Below are 19,278 nucleotides of genomic sequence, written 5' to 3'. Positions count from 1 at the left end.
GACCGGACATTGTGTTTAGCTGTTTTGTCTCTTTTGCCTTCTGTAATTTGAAATGGTCCCACAGCCTGTTTTTATGACGTTAACATTTTTGAGTGATACAACCCTTCATTTGTCTATCTGTCTGTCACTCCTCATTTGGATTGTCTGCCGTTTCCTCATGATTAGATTTGGGTTCTGCATTCCAACCAGAAGACTGGAGAAATGATGTTGTATCCTTGGGATGTCACAGATAGAGGCACACTGGAAATGTTACCTGTGATCAGTCAGAATGTTACCAGATTTCTCCACCATAAAGTTCAAGGTTTTTGTTTTGTTTTCCTTGTAACTATAATAAGCAGAGTTGGGAAACACTTTAGAATCATGTGAATATCCTGCTTCTTATCAAAATTTTCATCTAGATTTTGCTTCTGTTGAGGATTCTTGCCTAGTGTAGTTTTTTCTATACTGGTAGTAAACTGCTGACTTACCAATTTCAGCCCTCCTCCTAGTCAGTAACATCCTTCTTCTGTAAGGAAAACCGTTCTGATTGATTGGTTCACTTATTTATTCATTCAGTCATTTCTTATTGGTATGAGCTCATGGATGTCTGTTCTTTTCAGTGGTTTGTAATTCAATACTTATTTTGATGCTCAGGTTGTCCAAGTTTGGTTTAGTAGAAGTACATGGCATTTCCCCATCACATTTTTGAGTGCTTTCTTGCTTTCTGGCAAAGCAAGTTGTCACAGACTTATCTCTGATCTATTCTGCCCTGGCAGCTCTTGGCCATTTCCCTGAGAAACTCTGATCGCTTTTAGTGGGGTAATAGTATTAGTGGACTGTGCTCATCACTGTGGGGTCTTGGCTTTAGGCCCTTTTAGAGGAGAGAATGCCCATAGAAAGCATGGGCGTATGTGTGTATACACATCTGCATTGATACAGGAGTACATACAGACATCCATACTGATACACACACATATACACATTTTAGAAATCTTAGTTCACACCAGTATCTCTAATTCTTCCACAGGGTTCTTTCTTGTCTTACAGTTCTCCATATTTACACGTTCCTCCTTTCACACCAAGAACATTGGCTTCCAACAGTATTAATACACTAACTTCTTCATGCAACTCAGTAACCGATCTAAGATGGTTTCATGGTTGGTTCATTTTGGTGTTAGAATGAGCATGTTTACTGGCAGCTTCGCCAGTTCCAGTCATTTGACGTTCTCCTCCTCACCCCACTCAGTTCTGAGTATATATAATCAGATGCCGTGTTCTTAATTACTTGGATTACTTCTTTCTTTTTTATCCCCTAAATGTGAGTATAGCTGAGTTCACTCATTTTTGTTTTCTTTTAGCGTCACATCATTGTTGATTTAATTTTTTGAATATGTAGAAAATGATTGACTTTCAAAATATGTTTGAAAAAGTCCTTCCATATCCCCCATTTACTCAGTCCTTTATAGGTAAACAACTTTACTGGTTTTGTTTTTGTTTTTTTAGTTCATCCTCCCTTTTATACAGATAAGCAGGTAATATTTCTTACATTATTTATTTCCCCTTTGTTATCAAAAGTATATTATACTATATATGTTCTTCTGTAATTTGCTTGTTTTCATTTATCAATCTCTTGGAAATCATATCAGTTTTAGAGATTCCTCATTCATTTCATTAGTTTTCATTAGAAAAATAATGGCATCTGGTTCCATTACTTCATGGCAAAAAGATGGGGAAACAGTGGCTGACTTTATTTTTCTGGGCTCCAAAATCACTGCAGATGGTGACTGCAGCCATGAAATTAAAAGACGCTTAATCCTTGGAAGGAAAGTCATGACCAACCTAGACAGCATATTAAAAAGCAGAAACATTACTTTGCCAACAAAGGTCCGACTAGTCAAGGCTATGGTTTTTCCTGTGGTCATGTATGGATGTGAGAGTTGGACTATAAAGAAAGCTGAGCGCTGAAGAATTGATGCTTTTGAACTGTGGTGTTGGAGAAGACTCTTGAGACTCGCTCGGACTGCGAGGAGATCCAAGCAGTCCATCCTAAAGGAGGTCAGTCCTGGGTGTTCTTTGGAAGGACTGATGTTGAAGCTGAAACTCCAATACTTTGGTCACCTCATGCGAAGAGTTGACTCATTGGAAAAGACCCTGATGCTGGGAAAGATTGAGGGCAGGAGAAGGGGACGACAGAGGATGAGATGGTTGGATGGCATCACTGACTCAATGGACATGGGTTTGGGTGGACTCCAGGAGTTGGTGATGGACAGGGAGGCCTGGTGTGCTACGATTCATGGGGTCGCAAAGAGTTGGACATGACCGAGCAACTGAACGGAACTGAACTGAACTGAACCATGGTTTATTCAACCAGTCTCTTACATGTGTATTTTAAAGTAATTTCTGGTATTGTGCAATTGCAGATAATGCTATGATGAATATACTTGTGTATATGCATTTTCACATTGTTGTGGGTTTATCTTCAGGAAAATTCCTGGAAATGGGCTTACTGATTCAAAGTGTAAATGCTCCTGTAGTTTAATTAGATACTTGCACAGTTCCTTTGCTGGGTTGGTGTTTACCACTTTGCATTTCCAGTAGGAGCCTGTTTTCCTACAGCCTTGCCAACAGTATACTGTGAAAGTTTGGGATTGTTCTCAATCTGATAGATGAAAAATGATATCTCAGTGTACATTTAATTTGTGTTTCATTTTATTATGAGTGGAGCTGAATGTCTTTGCATCTGTTTAAGAACCACTCTCTATGTAGGTCTTTTTTAGGAAGTTGTTTGTAGTGATATGGACTTCCCTGGTGGCTCAGACGGTAAAGTGTCTGCCTGCAATGCGGGAGACCCAGGTTCAATCCCTGGGTTGGGAAGATCCCATGGAGAAGGAAATGGCAACCCACTCCAGTACTCTTGCCTGGAAAATTCCATTAACTGAGGAGGCTGATAGGCTACAGTCCATGGGATCGCAAAGAGTCGGACATGACTGAGCAACTTCACTTCACTTTGTAGTGATATTAACCATTAGTCAATGAGTTATACTACAAATGTTTTCTTCTGGTTTGTCATCTCTATTTTGATTTTGCTTCTGGTCTTTTTGTCATGTAAAAGTTTTATATTTGTATTTTAGTTCTCATTAGAAAGAGTTTTCTTTTTATAACTCTCAGGTCATAGGAGATACTCAGCTTGTATGGTTTCATTATCTACACTTAAATCTCTGATCTATTTAGAGTTTACTTTTGTGTATGGTGTGAGAAACAGATCCAGTTTTTGTCATCTTTTTCGTTTCCCCAAATGCCTGTCCGTTTGTTTAGAAGCCCACTCTTTAATGCTAGTGTTCCGAGGTGTCACTTTATCATAGCTAAATCTATTTTGGGGCTTTGTGTTCTATTTCCCTGGTCTGTCTGTCCCTTCAGTTGTACCGCACTGTTTTAAGTACAGAGGCTTTGTAGTATATTTTGATGAGAGTTGCCACCGCCTGTTTCTTTTCAGTGTGTGCTTTTCCTGAATTTTTCTTTTCCATTTGAACTTCAATATAACATTCTCTAGCTCAAGTTAATTTGTAAATTTATGACATGTTGATGTTGGATGTACCAGCCAGGGACAAGATTTTTCCCCCCCCATCCCCTATCATTTAGGTCTACTTCTGTGTCTTTAAGAGTGTTTGTTCATGTAAGTTTTGAACATTTCCATTTATTCGTATATTTAACATTATTTATTACTATTTTAAATGGGGCTTTCTTATTCATTAGATATCCTATCTGATGTTATTTGTATATGTGAGTATTACTGGTTTTTGCATGTTTATTTTATATCTTGCTCCCTTGCTGAATTATTTTGTTTCTTTCATTTCTTCATTGATTTTCTAGGGTTTTCCATCTTATCTGCATCAGGTCATCTGCAAATAGGTTTTGTTTTTTCTTTTCTGATTCTTATTTTTTATGTTCATAGTGGTTTTCTCTATTCTGATTTCAATTATTAATATGTCCAGGAAAAAAGTAAGAGTGGTCATAGTGAGACTTCCTCTCTATTTTTGACCTTAGTAGGAATGAATGTTACATTGAGAGGTATCCACGTGAGAAAAGATAAAAGTACATGAAACAATGCGCTGTTCCCAGGGCTTGAGAGGCACTCTGTTTATTTACATGTGTATTTATGTGTATTATATATCACTCTTTAATACCTCTCTTCCCTTTCATAGCCAAGTGTTTTGAAGGTGTTACCTCTGCCTGGTAACTGTTCACCTTCATTTCATCACCTTCCACTCTCTCTCCTCCAGCAGCTCCCTTCTGGTTTCCCTGTTGTCAAAACGAAGGCTGCCTTTATGACCTCTGTGTTACTAAGTCTCACGGGATGTCTTTGTTCTTATCCTTGTCTTACTTTCTTCCTTTTCCTCTCAGTAACATTGCAGACCATGCCTCCTTCTAACTGTGCTTTTCTGCTACTGTAAAATCACGTTCTTCTGCTGGTTCCTTTTCAGTTTTCTAGCTCCTGTGTTTCTACTTCATTTCTAACAGCATGTCTTAGGCTGCTGCTTTTATAATTCTAGTCTATCTTTTTGAGCTTTATGTATATTAGCTTTCAAAGCAAACCTGTGGCCTGAATTTTCATTACAGTTATAAATAAATTATTAGTTATTCTGAGAGTAACATTGCTAACCCACACCTGTCTTCTGAAATGAAGATCTACACATCAACCTGCCTGTTTAGTATCTCCTTCCACTTTGAGATGTCAAATCACTTCACAGTGTAAGCTCTAACTCCCCTCCCAAATGCCTCTAGCTTTATGTAAGTGAGTGGTGTCTTTATGCCTCTCACTGGAAAAGCTGGGCAGCTGAGCGTCTTTGTTGGTCCTTCTTTTTCCCTCGTGGTCTTTATCTGCTGCATTTTCAGGTTGTGTTGATTATCTGTCAGTCCTCTCTCGTTTTCTCTAGCCAAAGGAAAGGGAAACCCAGACAGAAGAAACTTCAGGAGTAAAGACTACATGTTTGGTAGAATACATGAAGTGGAGGTGTACAAGTAGCATTAGAGAGAGCTAACGCTCAGGTTGTCAAGAGTGCTGATTGCAAGAGTGTGGAATTGGTGCTCCTCCTTCAGTGCACGCTGTCATCTGCTGGCACAGGGGCCGTCCAGAGCAGCACGGGGTCTCATCCAGCCAGCGGGCAGTGTCGACTTCAGGGGCTACCTGCATGCCAGTTAGGTCTGGTTCTTGAGATCCAGGCAAGGACTGAAGACATGAAGACAGAAGCGGGTACCTGGAGGCGTGGGGTCTGAATGAGACTGCTCAAACAGGACAGCAGCCAGGGCAGCAGGCGGGGAGGAGGGGAGTGAGCTGAGGAGGAACCTAGAGGACCAGAGAGAGCCGTCCTGGAGAGCCCTGGACAGGCTCAAAGGCGGAGAGAAACCTAGAGGACCAGAGAGAGCCATCCTGGAGAGCCCGGACAGGCTCAAAGGCAGCAGCGCCAGAACAAAGGCCAGAAACTGAAGGTGGTTGTTGGGGGAAAAAGTGATAGAAACAGAGAAGTCAGAATGCTAGGAAGGAGATCTTAGATGTTAGGGCTGCAGAGACATCAGGGACAATAAGGATGTGGGAAGGGACATTACCTTTGCAGTTTAAGAGCACAGTTTCAGTAACTTAGAAAGGGCAGGAATTATATAAAAAAGGACTTGTGCTTTTCCTAAAGACAACGTTGAAGAAAAATGTTCCATAAGCAAAATGAGAAATTTTTGAAAAGTTGGAGTAATGCTAGTATTTTGCTATACTTTGAAAAATTTTGTAAAATGTAAAATAAGTGCAGTTTAACAAAATCCATCATGGATTGGAAATAGAATCAGTGATAGGAAGTGACAAGTATGGTGAACTGGCCCTTTTAAATGTTGTGGTGTTTGTAAACAGTGGGAAGGAACCCTCTGGAAGCAAGTAGTGAAACCTCCCAGATTTTCACATGATAATCAGATGTAGGAAGCAAAATGCCGAGAAAGCAAAACGTGAGGAATAAGTGCAGAAATCCCTCTGCAGGCCGCACGGTGGCAGGGATCTGGCAGCCTATGGTGGTGGTTTTATTTTTCAAAGAAATACGGATTTTAATGAAGATTCTTTCCCTTTGGTATAAGTGCTGTTGTTCAGTTGCTCAGTCATGTCCGACTGTTTGCGACCCCATGGACTGCAGCACACCAGGCCTCCCAGTCCATCACCAGCTCCCAGAGTTTACCCAAACTCATGTCCATTGAGTTAGTGATGCCATCCAAGCATCTCATCCTCTATCCTCCCCTTCTCCTCCTGCCTTCAGTCTTTCCCGGCATCAGGGTCTTTTCTGATGAGTCAGCTCTTCTCATCAGGTGGCCAAAATATTGGAGCATTTTCAGCATCAGTCCTTCCAATGAATATTCAGGGTTGATTTCCTTTAGGATGGACTGGTTTGATCTCCTTGCAGTCCAAGGGACTCTAAAGAGTCTTCTCCAACACCACAGTTCAAAAGCATGAAGTCTTGAGCGCTCAGCCTTCTGTGCCGTCTAACTCTCATATCCACACATGACTACTGGAAAAACCATAGCTTTGACTAGATGGACCTTTGTTGGTTATAAGTGAGACCTGTGAAAACATCCGAACAAAAAGAAAAGAAAAGAAAAAAAGGGAGGCGAGGATTTCGATAGTCTGTGCTCTCTTATGCACAAGGCCTTTATGAAGACAGAGCAGGGTGGGCTCCTCTGGCTGCTGCAGGGCAGGCCTGGAGCAGGGACTCAGTGACCGACTCTAAGGGACCCTGCCTCCTGTGAAACTAGCAGCCAAGCTTCTCCTCCCTGCCTGTGGTGGGAGGCCCACGTTTCTTTTGTCCTGGCTCACACTCCACTTCTCTCTGTCTCAGGTCTCTCTAGTAGAAAAGATGCCACAGGCTCTACCTGCCTCACAGGCTGGAGTGAGGAAAATGCCAATGTCAGCATTGTGTATTATGTTTGCTATGGATTTTTGAAAGATTCATTTCATTCACTTCATCACTTTAAGGTAGTTTTCTTGTTTTTCTAGTTAAAATTTGTTTTGGATTAAAAAAAAAAAACATGAATGGTGTTGAGTATTATCAAATTTTTTTTTCTGAGTCTCCTGAAACGATGCTATAGTTTTGCTTCTAATGGGTTGTGTGATATGGAGTGTTTTACTGACAGCAAACCTCCAGAACACTTCATACATAAAAAGATTTGTAGTCAACAGACTTCAAGAAATGAGTAGACACTTTGCTCCTTGATTACATAGGTCTTGTTTTGAATCCTGAAGGTTGTGGATTGATGACAGCTCTTCAGAAATCAGCAAGAATGAAATGGATTTGGGGAGTAAGAGGGTCAGCTCTGAATTTGCACATGTACTCTACTTTTTTTTCCCTTTAAGCCCAATTTTGATTTCTTTTTCTTCACAATCTCTGATATCTGTAGGTTTCAAATACGGGGGGAAAAAAGCCTAGGTACCAGGTGTATTGAGTTATTAACTAGGATGAGTACAGAAAATTGATAATGCAGTTTCTAATTTATATGGATGTTCAAGTAATAGTGAAGGTCATCATGTTGGAGGGAGGCTGAAAGCCCCATAAGTCATTATGTAAAAGTTTAAAATGGACTAAGTTTGTGTTCAATTTTTATTTACTACTGTTTACGGAGTTTTGGGGAGAAGGTGATGGCACTCCACTCCAGTACTCTTGCCTGGAAAATCCCATGGACAGAGGAGCCTGATAGGCTGCAGTCCATGGGGTTGCTGAGGGTTGGACACGACTGAGTAACTTCACTTTCACTTTTCCTTTCATACATTGGAGAAGGAAATGGCAACCCACTCCAGTGTTCTTGCCTGGAGAATTCCAGGGACGGAGGAGCCTGGTGGGCTGCCGTCTGTGGGGTCGCGCAGAGTCGGACACGACTGAAGCGACTGAGCAGCAGCAGCAGCAGCACAGAGTTTTTACATAGTGAACAGGAGATGTTAATTTGCAGTTTGTATTAATGGGTTATAATAACCTCAATCTAATAATACTCTATTAACTGTCTTGAAAATAAAGATGATTTTTAAAAATGATTACTTTTAAAATCAATAGTTACCTGATTTTTTGGATCATTTCTGTGGAGTATTAGCTGTACATTACTTTCCAAAAGATATCCTGGAAAATACTTGGTTTTAATCTAATAACTATAGCAGCTTTTGCATGGTTAATCATTTTCCTCAGTAAAATTAAATTAACTGTTGGAGAAGAATGTGATTAAGCCATTTCTTCTCAGTTTTCTCCTCTTTCTTACTATTTTGTGCAGTTTAGCCAGAGTTGGAGTTTCCTGTTTTATCGGAAGCCGTTGGTGTGTACTGGGATCCTTCTTTGGGGCCATGATATGATCTAGTACTTTAGGGTTATTTTTTGTCATTATTGTTGTTTTTGTCACTGTAATAATTACCCATTTGTCAAAAGTGTATGTGTGATTTAAACAAGGTTTTTAAAATGTGGGAGCTGCACCCTTGTAAAGCTTTAGTATTGTAAAGTGCTATATTTAACTTTTCTGAAGGAATATAATTCTGTCATCTTGAATTACAGTAAACCAAACATTTCTTATGCTAATTATTTTAATTTGTATATTCAAAATTATGAAATAAAAATTTCCATATAAATTAATAATTACTAATCCTGATTTTCCTTACCAAAATGCTGTGTCAGTCCTTTATCTGATGTTATACTTACTATAATAGTCTCATACTTCATTTATCATAGGTAACCAAATATTTGAGTAAAAAAATAAAAATACTTGATGAAAATTAAATCCTACTAAGAAACATGATTGACTTTATGGAGGAACGGGCAGGGAGGTGGACAGTAGGGCAGTGATGAAATAAGAAATCCATTTTTCTTGTGCTCTAGTGTATCACAGTTTAGAAGAGGGAGACTAGCAAGATAAATGGACCAGGAATTACAGAGCAGGCTTGTATGATTTATCATTATTTTTCAGGATATAATACAGTAGTCACAATAATTTGGTGAATGATTTTCATCTTTGTGTGAAGAAGTCTATTCAGTATCATGAAAACATCTATTATTATATGCGGTGTAAACACAATTCCCGTATTGCATTATTGGATGTTAACAAAGCCCCCCTCCCCTTTGTTTGCATGAATCGCAGAAACCTCACAAGACTTGTCTGCCGCAGTCGCGCATGCTATTATGTACATGTTAATGTTTACTGTTGTGCTTCCCCAAAATGATACACACTCATCTGATCTTTAATCACCCAAGTTGATAAAATGAGCCTCCATGTATGGTGAACTTTGTTCTCCTATCTGATCACATTTTCTGGTTCCGGAAAGACTATCGTTTTTCTTTTTAAAAATATTTGCTCCTGTTTTCTGTGTCCAAGCAACCTGGCATGATCAAAATGAGCTGTAAGTTCAGAAAATTCTCAACAGCAGAATTCTAGTTGCTATAAAAATGCCAGGTTAAACTAAACATTTTTAGTACATATAATTCATTTCTGCTAAGACTTGAAGTCCTGAAAACTCTGGGATTTTCTTAGGTAAATTCTCCTTAAAGTTTGCTCGTGTATGTTTGGATTGTATGGTTTTGTAGAAGTGTATGATATTATGTAACTAATATTTTTTATATTTTAAGAGCTTGACTGTTTTAAAACAAAATCAAGGGACTTCCCTGATGATCCAGTGGCTGGGACTCTGTGGTCCCAATGCGGGGACCTGGGTTCAAACCCTGGTCAGGAAACTAGATCCCACATGCTGCAACTACAGTCCCGAGTGCCGTAATGAAGACCTGGCACAGCCAAATAAATAAATTAAATATTAAACAAAATCAAGTTTGTGAGTCATTCATACAGACACACTGGCAATATTAATTGTGTGAAGGCTTGGAAGTCCAGTCCATTAGAAAATGCAGCTCAGCTGCTTTGCAAATAGTTCTTGCTCTGGTGAGAAATTTTTTATAAGAAGTAAACTTAGTACTGAAGAGAACTGAATCAATCTATAGATGGATGTTCGGGACAGGTGGAAGCCTAAGCTGAACTCAGAGTATCATAGCTTACAAATGAAAAAAGTTATGTTACGTGGTTTCTAGGCATCAAATCTTGGTTCAGTAGAAATCAAGACAGACTAAGCTGCTGCTGCTAAGTCGCTTCAGTCGTGTCCGACTCTGTGCGACCCCAGAGACGGCAGCCCACCAGGCTCCCCCATCCCTGGGATTGTAGGGTCAAATAGAGGATTCGTAGTTTAAAAAAAAAAATACACCACAGTATTTTTTAAACTTAGTATTTATTTTTTAAAATTCTCATATTTAAGAATTAAACTCTGTTTCCTAAAAGTAATTTATACATATTAATAACATAATATGTACATGATTGAATCTTGTTACCTTGTGAGCTGTTTTCTAGTCAGTAGTGTTTCTTTGTTTTAACAGCTATAAAAGTGGCTTAAATCTAAAACGTACTCCCTCATTTTAAACATGTTCTGACTGAAGAACTCCGGTGTCCGAAACAAGTCTAGGCTTCTGGCAAGAGTGACGAGTTCTTCATAAGGAAATTCTGGAATTGCTTTGAACAAGTGTTTGGATAATCTCTTTGGAACTCTTTCCAAGTGGTTATGTCAGTTTTGGATGTGGGGTGAAATAGGCCATAGATCTGAATTTTCTATAAGTTTTATTATCATTTATTCTTAGAATAATAATTTTCTTTTTGAAGACTTATTCTGAGAGTTTTCTGTATTTGTTGTACATTTATACTAATAAGGCTTAGGATGTGTTTTTGGCCAACCTGAACACTAATTTGGAGATATTTGAGAAGGCATGCCATTAAAAATATGTTTGTTTCCCCAGTATATATGTATGCATGGTCTATCAGGGATAACCTGTTGAAAACTATTTAGAAATTAGTCGTTTAGAAAGTTTAATCTTAAATTAATGCCTATCACATTGATACATGTGTGATCTTTCTGTCTCTGTTTTGCTGAACTATTAGTTTCAAACTCACTAAACAAGTAACAATACAAAATTTAAAATTCAGCTGGATAATTTATACCAACAAGTAGCTCAAAGTGAGATATGTGAATTATAGAGATCACACCTTGGCAACAATGTTAAAGAGAGTATCAATTGGAGATATTTCTAGGCTTGAACTGGTGTGTCCAGAGCTGAGGAGCCTTTCTAAAATAAAATGAAACCTCAAATACATGAGGAATTAGTGGCATGATCTGTTTTCTAAATTTCGTTTTAGTCAGTGAAGTTAGTTTGCTTAATATTACAAAAGTGAGCAGAATTAAAGTTGAGACTGCTCATTTGTTACTTGGTCCTCAGCATCCCTTTTTCAGGAGGCAGGATTCTGAAGTAGGCATGTATGTGAAGTCATGAGTATTCAGTAGTTTGTGCTTTTACTCTTAATCAGCCTTTTTTCTTATCTCTTTCTCCTCTCACCTTAAAATTTTTAAAACTTCCTTTTATGGCACAGATAATCTGCCTGCCTGCTGGGTTGGGAACCTGGGGAGTCTGCTGCACTCCTTTCCCTTCCTCCATCTCTGCTTCTGGGAGCCACCGTTTGTCTCATGTCTGTCTCTGCTCCTCCATCTGTGTAGCTGCTGTGCTAGCTCGGTGGTCAGCATTCTGTCCTCCTCCTGGAATTATCTTTCTCAGTACTCACTGTGCTGTGCTCAGTCGCTCGGTCATGTCCAGCTCTGTGCGACCATAAAGACTGTAGCACGCCAGGCCCCTCTGTCCATAACATACTCCCAGCAAGATATTGGGGTGGGTTGCCATTTTCTGCTCCAGGTGATCTTCCTGACTCAGGCATGGACCCGTGTCTCCTGCGTCGACAGGCAGGTTCTTTCCCACTGTGCCACCTGGGAAGCCCTAAAATACTAACCACCCAGTCATTGATTCGGGTATTTTTCTACACTGCTAATCAGTAGCAACATGATCCAGTTTAGGTTTCTTTTATTTCTTTTTGACAAGGTGCTTATAGGCAGGGAGGCCAATAAAGGAACAATAGTTCGGTAGTAAAGTAAGTGATGACAAAGTCTTGAGCCACAATGAAGAAAAAATACATGTGTTAAATAACTGAGTCCTTTGTAGAGCTAACTTTTCTGTTCTGGTTTTAATTAGTTTTGTGCACTTCTGTTTTCTGAAAACTAAAGCTTCCTCAGAATTCTGAAATAACTTGGAACAGTGACTACTTTTCATAGGTTTTCCTCCAGTGCAATCAACTATGGTTTGAGTTTTTCTCTCTGCAGTTTGAACAAAATAGAGTTTTTATTGGATAAAAGGTGTCAGGCAGGTGATGTTACAAAAAGGCAATAGATTGAAAAAGGAACTCTGAAACAAATGGAATAACATAAGGAGGAGTAGTTAATGAGATGTGAAATAATTTAACAAGTCTGGAACTGAGAATTTAAAATACAGAATAAAATTATGGATGATGCTTAAAGTTGGACTCTGTTTAATCTAAAATAATTTCTTCAGAAATCTTATTTATTTTCATCTTAGTTACAGGAACATACTTAAAAGAGGAATACTTAAAGTGTGTTTGTATCCTTATTGTACTGTGAAGGATGTCTACTTTGAAAAGTCCCATGCCTCATGTCTGCCATAAGAAATGCACAAAAACTAACATATGCTTAAGTGAATTTTTCATCTTTTTGAGTCAGGTTGAATCTGTCTCTTTTTTATGGTAACCACAGTCCTGGGAATTTTCTAACTCATCTTGGGGATTTAGACTGCTCTCCCGATATGGAAACGGACCTCTCAGAAAGCAACTCTCAGAAATGACTCAACTTCTTTTGGTTTATTTAGGGTGATTGAGACTGATCTGTTTCTTATTTGTAAGCTAATTTGAACTTAATATCCAAGCTTGACCCTAAATGGATCAGGATACAAAGAAGTGAGGTTACGTTGCCATCAAGAGAAAAATAAGAAGGTATAATACTCAAATCATAAGAAGTTTTCTCTTCTTTAATTATACATCCATTGGTGTCTGTTTTGCCTGGAGCTTAAGTTTGTGTGGGGGTCTAACTTGGTACCATTTGTGAAAAATGAGCCTGACTGTTTGAGAGAAAATATACAGTCCAGGGGACTGCAAGAGTCAGACACGACTTAGCAACTAAACAACAGAAACATCATATGCTATTATAAGAGCTCTAAGATGAAGAGTGATTTTGGAAATGAAGATACGTTTTATAATTAGGACAACCTGGAAGTATTTCATTTACCGTAAAAATCAAAGAAACGGATTTAGATTGTGTCAGTGCTTTAGGGATCATTGCCTATATAAAGATTTGTGAAACTAAGGGGAGTTACGTATTACACTTATAATTGCTTTGAATTGAAGTGGCATGAAACTGTGGTTAAGACCATGTGGCCTCTGGGTGCAGATTTCTTAGTGATAAGGTCTTGGACAAGTTAGTTCCCTTAAGTTCTTATTAACTGTTTTTGTTTGTTTGTTTTGGTGTAAGGTAGGGTGGGGGTTTTGTTGTTCAGTTGCCAAGTCGTGTTCAACTCTTCGCAACACCATGGGCTGCACCAGGTTTCCCTGTCCCTCACCATCTCCTGCAGTTTGCCCAAGTTCATGTCTGTTGAATCAGTGATGCTATCCAACCATCTCATTCTCTGACACCCTCTTCTCCTGTCCCCAATCTTTCCCAGCATCAGGGTCTTTTCCAGTGAGTCAGCTGGTGGCATCAGGTGGCCAAAGTATTGGAGCTTCAGCTTCAGCATCAATCTTTCCAAAGAGTATTCAGGGTTGATTTCCTTTAAGATTGACTGGTTTGATATCCCTGCTTTCCATGGGACTCTCAAGAGTCTTCTCCAGCAGCATGGTTCAAAGGCATCAGTTCTTTGGCACTCTGCCTTCTTTATTGTCCAGCTATCATATGTGTACATGACTACTAGAAAGACCATAGCCTTGACTATATGGACCTTTGTTGGCAAAGTGATATCTTTGCTTTAGAATACACTGCCTAGGTTTGTTACAGCATTCTTGCCAAGAAGCATTTGTCTTCTAATTTCATGGCTGCAGGTAAGGTGGCATTAAGTGAGATACTCCATATAAATATCAATTATAATGTTAGAATATTGATATTATTGTCACTAAAGTATGTTTTCAAACAACTTCCTAATGTAAATCATGTAGTTTTTTTTTATTTTTATTTTTTAATATTATAATTTTTATTTTTATTTATTTTTTTGCAGCTGGAGTTTTTATTTTATTTTATTTTTTAAATTTTATTTTATTTTTAAACTTTACAATATTGTATTAGTTTTGCCAAATATCGAAATGAATCCACCACAGGTATACATGTAGTTAAACAAGCCTGAGTGGATGTTTTCTTTGGTTCAGATGAATACAAGGAGACAGTATGTAATAAACTTTAACCTGCTCATACTTCATACATAAACCTTGAAAGAATAACATCTATCTTCAAACTTCAAAATTAAAAAAATTTTATTCCCATTAACCTTGGGTGGAAGTTTGGAGTATTAGAATTTTTTAGAGTCTTTCAGGAATGCTGTTTAGGCAGCCCTTCCAGTCCGTCAGATTAATGGGATTGCTGGGACAGTGAACGGAGTGTACACTTGCCTAGTGACAGTGGAGGTGCCTGCAGAAGGAAGATGGGCGTGCTTTAATTTTTCCAAGCGATCCGAGGCATCTGGAAGCACAGCAGATGTTTTCTGTCTTGATGCTGCTTTGGTGCCAGTGTATGCTTAGCATCCATTTGTATCACTGAGAGTTAGATGTAAACTCTTACTTTTTTTTTGGATAACTGTTATTGTATTAGGCACTTTTACATATTTTTAACTTTTTTTTACTTATCAACAACATATTTTGTTTAGTCAGTTAACTTATACAACAGTATTTTCCTTTATGACCATTCATCTCCCTTAAACATTGCTGTGTCTTTTGACATGGAAATTCCTAAGTGATTTAGTTCAAGACTAAAATTTGTGTTAAGGAAAATCAAATTTGGTAGAGACATTTTATGTATAGTTAAAACTGCTTTTGTTTAATTACTCCTCTTTCTGTTGAAAAGGAACCTTGATACTAGTGGTTCAGAAACACATTTGAGATCTTTGTATTAAGTTGAGTACAGTTTAATTGGACTAGATGAAGTATTATATATATTCAACAAATAATTTGAAGATTGTGCGCCTGAAAAATGGAGAGTAGTTGTTACTGGTTGATACCTTTGAGAAAGCTTCTTGAAGTCATCTCTTCGCTGCTGTATCCTTATCTTTGGGATGGTCTGCTTCGGGATCTCCATTTTAAGAAGCTTCTTAGATTTTTATAGACACTGAAGCTTGAGACCGGCTGCTGAAGTCTCTGCTGACAGCTTTAAGATGTAGGCTCTGCCCTTGCAATGGAAGGGATGTTTTTATTTATGGGATAAATAAATGGGATGTTTTTATTTATGGGATAAATAAATGGGATGTATTTATTTATGTTATTTGCTTAAGGCATAAAACTTTAAAAATGCTACCAAAATTTACCAAGACAAGAAACTATAGAAGTTATAAAAGTTTTTTTTTTTTTGAGGGCCCTTATAAAAGCTAGAAAAAAGGAATGAAGAAGATGAATATATTATTGAAATAGTGCTTTTGTGTTACTTTTTGGTATTTTGACCTTAATTTACCGTAGGACTGTTGTTAGCAGATTGAAATGTTCTTGTGAAAACTCTTAAGGCTGTAGTCTTTTCTTGAAAATTGGTTTAGTACTGTTGTTTACATTGTGAAATTAGGGCTTTCAATAAGATTTTGGTTTCCATCTATCCTGAATTCTCCCTAGGAGTGCACAACTTCAAAAATAAAGAGGCACAGTCAGCAGAAAAAAGAGGTGGTCTGAGCATTTATGCGTTAAATATGCATGTTAATTAGGAAAAAAATTAGAAAAATATGAAAACAGATGTTACATAAATTATTGCAGTCCCAGGGCAGCAGTAACTTATACACTGACAATAATTTTTATATGTGCATGTGTATGTCTATTTCTAGATTTCTCAATGTTTATGCAATTCCATAGAGAATAACTGGAAGAAAAACTGGTATATCCTTTCAGTGAGACTGTGGTAAACACTCCTCCTGCTTGTGGCTTGCTGAACAAGTCTAGGCATAATACACGTGCTTCTGTGAGCTAACCATCCCTGCTTCCTGATCTTCCCTGCAGTCCTTCCTTCTTGGTTTCTTTGGTGGTATGTCAGTGAGCTCTTTTAATGGACACGTCCTATCTGAACAAGAAAGTGAACCACAATCCCAAGTAGTATAGGACGTGTAAAATTGACTGTAGTGTAAAATAAGTATTTAGGAATAAAACAAATCACAACTTTTGAGGACACTGATTATAATGTTACTTTTTCTTTGTTTACACTCATACTTTCTGAAGGAATAGCCATCATTCTCTTGAGTAGTGTTGACACAGTAGTATGACAGTCTAAACTAAGTTTTACATAAACGTACATTCATCAAATACACATATGTTGGAATAATTGATAGATCCTCAAATGTCTTTAAAGAGACATCTGTAATATAAAAATGGTCTGTATTTTTACAAGAGAAAGATGAGAAATAGAGACATGCTTTGTTTCAGCGGTGCAGCAATTTTTAGTTCAACCATACAGAAAAACCATGTGACTGGAGTGCTGTCCAAGACGCTGTTGCTGTTATCTGGGTGTTTTCCATTTATAGATTATATAACTTAGAAACATATTGTTTGTAACTTTTCAGATAAGATTGAAAGTTAAAATAAGGAAATGCTCCATCAGAATGTAATAAATCATTCTCTTTATCTAACAAGCAAACAAAACATGAATTATGTTCAGTTACAGGAGCATGAAACAGTTTCTGTAAATCTATGTAGTGATCAATGCTACATTCATTTGTAGTCTTTAGAAATCATACTTTGTTATTTGGTTTTAGTAGCATATGATGTTAAAATGTGTTTTAAGTAATTTCTTTTGATCCCAGAAGTTTCATATATACCTGTTATAATGCTTTTCAATTCCATGGTTTTGATTTATATTTTACTTTTTATTGCCTAAGTATTGTCTTTTTGTGCATATGCTGAGTCACCAATAAGCTATAAGCTACTACAGAATGAAATCTAGAAAAGAGTGATCATATTGTTTGATAATTTATTATCCTTTAGAGGTTCTTTACTTTAGATAGATATTTAAGAAATTTTGTGGATATTCTTGAAAATTTTATGTAGAGATGTATCCCTGTCAGATAGGATTTGTGGAAGTGTATTAAAGTATATTACTAAAGGTGATAAATGTTTTTCTGTAGGCAAAAAGGCAATGGAAGTTAATTTTTAATTCACAAATAATATTTACTTGCCACACTGATACAACTGTATTCTAATTTTACATTTTACTAGTACTTTGGAATTAGTTTTCAGTGGATTTTTTTCACATTTGTTTTAAAATGTCAGATTTCCATTTTCTAGCTTATGTAATTTTAATACTTATTATTTTATTATGTATTAGAGTAGTGCATTTCTTATTTGAACACTTTTACTTCATGTCAGTGAAACAAAGTGATAAGAGGTGATGTATTTTATATTGAGGTGTTTTAGGGTTTTTTTGGTATTATAATACTGTGAGTATTATAAAGTGAGTTTCTTTCTTCTATTTTAGATGATGGAAAGGGTGATTAATGTATAAGCTAACATTTGTCTCCTAAGAGCCAAAAATATGGCATAAATTTTTTCAGCTTTTTGCATTGATGGCTTTGACTCCTTTGCATAGGGCTAGGCATATTTGAAGCTATTTTATTTATTTATTCTTCTAGGTATTTGCTGTTTATCCTGAAGCTCAGCTGAGGCAGAGCTCAGCTGATCTCTGTTTCTTGACTGTTTACTTCCTATTGGCCAACCAAGATTTTATTGGAGAATTCTGTTGCACAGAGCCTGCCATCGTCTGTTGGCCGTAACAGGAACATGCATTTGCAAGTGTCAGTTAGATTTGTGGATCAATAAAGTTTTCCTGAAAGGTATGTATATGTTAATTTCAAAACGTACATTTTAAGTTCAGTGCTATTAACATCTGTCTTAGTCTGGCTTCTATAACAAAAATCCCATAGATTGTGTGACTTACAAATCACAGAAATTTATTTTTCACTGTTTTGGAAACTGGGATGTCTAAAATCAAGATGCTAGCAAATTTTGTGTCTGGTGAGGATCACATGCTCGTTCATAGATGGGCGTCTTCCTGCTGTCTTTACACGGTGGAAGAATAAAAGAGTTCTCTACGGTCTCTGTTTATAAGGGCACCAATCCCATTTATGAGGGCTCCACCCTCAGTACCTAATCACCTCACAGAGAACTCACTCCTATGCCATTACGCTGGGAATTAAGATTTAGTTTTGGGGAATGATAAACGTTCATTTCATAATAATACCCTTATGATAGTTATCATAACCTGTTTTACAGACTTGTGTACAGAAAATGTGTGTTGATGTGTATGTGTGTGTATATGCTGTGTGTTCAGTCATGTCCGACTCTTTGTGATCCCACGGACCGTAGCGCACCAGGCTCCCCTGTCCATTGAATTCTCCAGTCAAGAATACTAGAATGGGTTGCTATTTCCTTCTCCGTGTATGTGTATATGTGTATGTATGTGTTTATACACTTATACTGAGTTTAGATTGCAGACTCAGTCAGGGAATAATGTTACCCTGTAACATAGAGTTCCTTGACAATTTCTTTCCATCTATCTATTGACCCACCAACTTCCAGTCTTTTCTTTTTCTTCATTGTTTTCCTTCTTTCTTAATTAAACTTGCATTGGGCTTTAAAATATTTTCACACCAGAATACTTTCAGCCCTTTTCTTATTGAAGACTTTACTTTTTGTATTCTTATCTCTTTTCCTTTTTCTTTACCTTTTTTCTTTCTTTCGTTCCTACCTTCCTACCTACCTACCTACATTCTGATGTTCATTAAGTTTGTTGAAGGTGTTGCAAATTTAGAATGATTGAACTTAGAGTTGAAGGTATATCAAATAGGTAGGATTCACATTTTTTTTTTTTTTTACCACAACCCTTAGTAAGAAATAAATTTTGTATTTATGAGACATTTTCCTCAGGCATAAATGCACAAATGAAGCTAACAAAAGTTGGTGAAACAATTCTGCCTTGGCTACCTTGAATGTATACTGTGTTCTATTTTATTACATTTTTTGTATACTTCATTTAATATATACTGATACCCATAATTACATTTATTTCCCTATCCAATGATGGATCACTTTTGCAATTTCAAAAAGTCCTACTGTAGATCATTTTATGACTGATTTGTAGGGAAAATAAAT

General features: G+C 37.4%; 1 protein-coding gene across 7 annotated transcripts in view; it reads left to right on the top strand.

Moving 5' to 3' along the window:
* Positions 1–19,278, top strand: part of TBC1D5 (TBC1 domain family member 5) — a 599,010-nt gene that overhangs the window by 141,622 nt on the left and 438,110 nt on the right. For 5 of the 7 annotated variants that reach the window (XM_061427849.1, XM_061427904.1, XM_061427893.1 and 2 more), the window contains one exon: positions 17,760–17,960. The exons of the other annotated variants lie outside the window; for them this stretch is intronic. The gene's annotated coding sequence lies outside the window, so the exon portion shown is untranslated. The remainder of the gene's footprint in view (positions 1–17,759; positions 17,961–19,278) is intronic. 7 annotated transcript variants of the gene reach the window in all.

The sequence above is a fragment of the Bos javanicus genome, chromosome 1 (assembly GCF_032452875.1).
Source record: "Bos javanicus breed banteng chromosome 1, ARS-OSU_banteng_1.0, whole genome shotgun sequence".
Classification (NCBI taxonomy): domain Eukaryota; kingdom Metazoa; phylum Chordata; class Mammalia; order Artiodactyla; family Bovidae; genus Bos; species Bos javanicus.
The sequence above is the reverse complement of the archived record's forward strand: the minus strand, read 5'-3'. Positions and strand labels throughout refer to the sequence as shown.